Source organism: Chenopodium album, chromosome 3, assembly GCF_948465745.1.
Source record: "Chenopodium album chromosome 3, dcCheAlbu1.1, whole genome shotgun sequence".
NCBI classification, from domain to species: domain Eukaryota; kingdom Viridiplantae; phylum Streptophyta; class Magnoliopsida; order Caryophyllales; family Amaranthaceae; genus Chenopodium; species Chenopodium album.
This window is the reverse complement of record NC_137836.1, coordinates 14,855,532-14,859,113: the sequence shown is the minus strand read 5'-3', so window position 1 is coordinate 14,859,113 and position 3,582 is coordinate 14,855,532. Positions and strand designations below refer to the sequence as shown.

Here is a 3,582-nt window from a genome sequence, read left to right as displayed (position 1 = left end):
GAACCATAGAACCGGTGATTAAGGGCTCGGTGTAGGTGATACCGGGGCTTTTGGACCGAGTATTAAAGACCGGAAGAGGAAACCCATATTGGCCCGAAGAATTGGAACCCAATCATAGTTCAAATAGTCGCCCAAGAGGCGCGCCCGGCCGGGCGGGAGAAGCTAAGGTCGGCGCCCGGTGACGCGCCCGGCCGGGCGCGAGATTTATACTGACGAGCAAAAAGGCGCGCCCGATTGGGCGCGTGTAAATATTAGGAGTTAATTTTGTCGTTTAAGTTTGTTTTAGTTTAGGATTTGTACGGAGTATAAATACTCCTCCGTAATACGATTTTTGGCTCTCTCTCTCTCTCTCTTTTACTCTTTCTTTACCCTCTTAATTGTTTTCTTAGATTTCTTTCTCTTAAACCTTTGTTCTTAATCTACTCTTAATGCCAGATTTATTTTGGTAACGATTTCTCTTCTCTTAATCTTAGTTGTTTATTTTATTCCCTTAATCATGTCTTGCTTTATTGATTTGATTAGTTTAGTTTCTATTATGTTAGAGTAGTTTTCTTTCTAGGGTTTATGGGGATCCATAAATAATATGAAGGGGTAATTTATTGTTGTTAATTATCAATGCTAGATTAATTTCCTATTGATTGATTTAATGCTCTGTGACTAGATTAGGCCTGATCTTTTATGCAAGAGTTTGACAATATTGATTCGAGATTCGACAGATGAGAATTGATGTTTAGGTCTAGTTTCAATAGGCAGGTTAATTTATAAATGGTTAGGTCGAGATTCAAAAGATGAGATTTAATACCGGTAAATTAATTGTGTGATTATAATACGTAGCGAAAGCCCTTTATAATCTGATTAATATATGCATTGATGAATGATTATTATATTCTACCCTGGAATATTATTTATTGGTAAACCTATGCCCTAGATCCTTTTATATATTATTTTCTCCTTATTCTTGATCTCCGTAGTTTAGCTTATTATTCAATTATAAATATTGGTTACTTCATAATCTAGATTATATTAGTTAATTAGGAATAGAAAGATCCGTTTCTCTGTGGATTCGACCCTACTTCCCTATCTACATTAGTTAGAGGATTTAGGAATTACTTTTGATTTGGGGATACGACTTTACCCTGTCAAAATTTGGCGCCGTTGCCGGGGAAACGGTTTTTATTTTTATTTCTGATTGTTTTTGTAGTCTAGGTTATTTTCTTTTTGTCTCAGAGAACTTTAGTTCTTTGAGGCAAATCTCACATTTGCTTCTAGTTTTTTGTTTATGCCCAGGTGTTCCAGATCAGGGTACATCCCATTCGATTCTGAGATCGAACGTTCCTTCCATAGACAGAAAAATCTCTACAAGCAAATCCTGGTGGATTCTGGTGATTATAATAATCACCGAGACCCTCCAACTGGTTCTAGCGATTCAGAGGTATCATCAGACGCAGAATCAGAGATGGTGGTTCCAAAGAAGCTTAGTGATTACTCACAACCAAAGCTTATAGATTTTCCATATCTCACCCCCACTCCGGCTCTTGATGGGGTTCAATTTGAAATTAAACCTCAATTTATAACGATGATAGAGAGGAAGCAATTCAGTGGAGCTAAGGGTGAAGACCCAAATCTTCACATTGCCGACTATTGTCAATATTGCAATACCATCAGGCAAGCCGGGGTCACTCAAGACCAAATCAGGGAGATTCTCTTTCCCTTTTCTTTAACTGGAAAAGCTAAATTGTGGTTTAATGGCTTAAATAAAACTGCACTTGGTATAACTGACTGGGAAACTCTTGTTTTGAATTTTTATAATAAGTATTATCCTGCAGAGAGAACAGCCGTACTACGGAGTGCGATTCAAAACTTTGCCCAAGAAGCCGATGAATCTTTATACGAAGCTTGGGAGAGGTTCAAGGACCTACAAAGAGAATGCCCTCACCATAATTTAGCACAATGGCAGTTAATCCAAGCCTTCTACAATGGCATTGTAAATTCTTCTAGAATAATTTTAGATTCTGCAACTAGTGGGAGATTTATGAATCTTAATGTTGATGATGCAGGTCAGGTTATTGAAGATATGGCGATACATAATTTCCAATATGGGAATCCTAGAGGATTTGCTAACAAGGGGAAACATAGTGTTGACTCTGTATCCTTTTTGCAAGATCAACTGACCTCTATATGCCAAAAATTAGATAATCTTAGCACTGCCAATGTAACTAATGTTTCTGCGATTAATAATAATTCTAATGAGGCTTTCTGTGATAATTGTGGAATTTTAGGTCATTGGGAACAATATTGCAGGAGTTCCGTGGAGCAAGTTAATGCCTTTCAAGCTTATAGGCAGAATAATCCATACTCCAACACCTACAATCCTGGGTATCGGAACCATCCGTACCTTTCCTACCGAAGTACTAATGTTCAAAATCCACCACCACAAGAACCACAGGCGCCACAACAACATCAGCAGAAATATTACCATCCCAATGCTGGCCAGAAGAACCAACCACAACAAACCTCCTCATCTTCCGACCCTTCTTTGGTGGAAATTAAAGCAATGTTGGTTAATATGCAGAAGCACATGGAGAGTAGAGATGCGCAAATTGATCAAATTCTAGCACATAATAAAATTGTAGATAATCAAATTGCGCAACTTTCCGCTACTCTACAAGCCCGCCAGCAAGGAGCTCTGCCGGCACAGCCGACCAGGCCTACGGATCAAGCCTATGCAATTACTCTAAGGAGTGGTTCAAACTATGAAGGGCCCCCTATGCCCAGAGTTGATGAACCTGTTTTATTAAATAATGTTAATCTTGATTCCGTTAAACCTGACAATGTAGTTAATAGCCCTGCAGGGCTAAAGCATAATACTAACATATCTAATTCTACATTGCAGGGTACGACTCCAGAGAAGGTTGCTACTCCAGACAAGAGCAACAATACTCCAAAGCCAATTATCAAACTTCCATTCCCCAATCGTCACTTGAAGATAAATTTGGATAAGCAGTTTGGTAAGTTCCTGGAGATGGTAAAAGATTTGAAGGTAACAGTTCCCTTCACTGAATTAATCACACAAATTCCTTCATATGAAAAATTTATGAAAGAAATATTGACAAGGAAAAGGTCTATTAGTGACGTAGAGACATTAGCTTTCACTGCAGAGTGTAGTGCCGTACTTCAAAATAAGTCTCCACCTAAATTAAAAGATCTGGGTAGTTTTTCTATCCCTTGTCATATAGGCAATCTAATGATTGATAATGCATTGTGTGATTTGGGTGCTAGCGTTAGTGTCATGCCATTATCTGTGTGTTCCAAGTTGAATATGGGTAAATTAAAAGCTACCAATATAACTCTACAAATGGTCGACCGTTCTTTCAAATACCCCTTAGGTGTTTTAGATGATGTCCCCGTTAGGGTAGGTAAATTTTATATACCTGTTGATTTTGTCGTTTTTGATATGGCTGAGGATATGCAAACCCCAATTATTTTGGGTAGACCATTCCTTAACACTGCAGGAGCAATCATAGATGTGAGAAGTGGTAAGTTAACACTATCAGTAGGGGATGATAAAATTGTTTTCAATCT

General features: G+C 38.2%; 1 non-coding gene across 1 annotated transcript; it reads right to left on the bottom strand.

Moving 5' to 3' along the window:
• Window positions 1–1,837: 1,837 nt before the first annotated feature.
• On the bottom strand, window positions 1,838–1,944 carry LOC145625855 (small nucleolar RNA R71). Its single transcript, XR_014110754.1, has one exon. It is a non-coding gene; the product is annotated as a small nucleolar RNA R71 (small nucleolar RNA).
• Window positions 1,945–3,582: the final 1,638 nt, after the last annotated feature.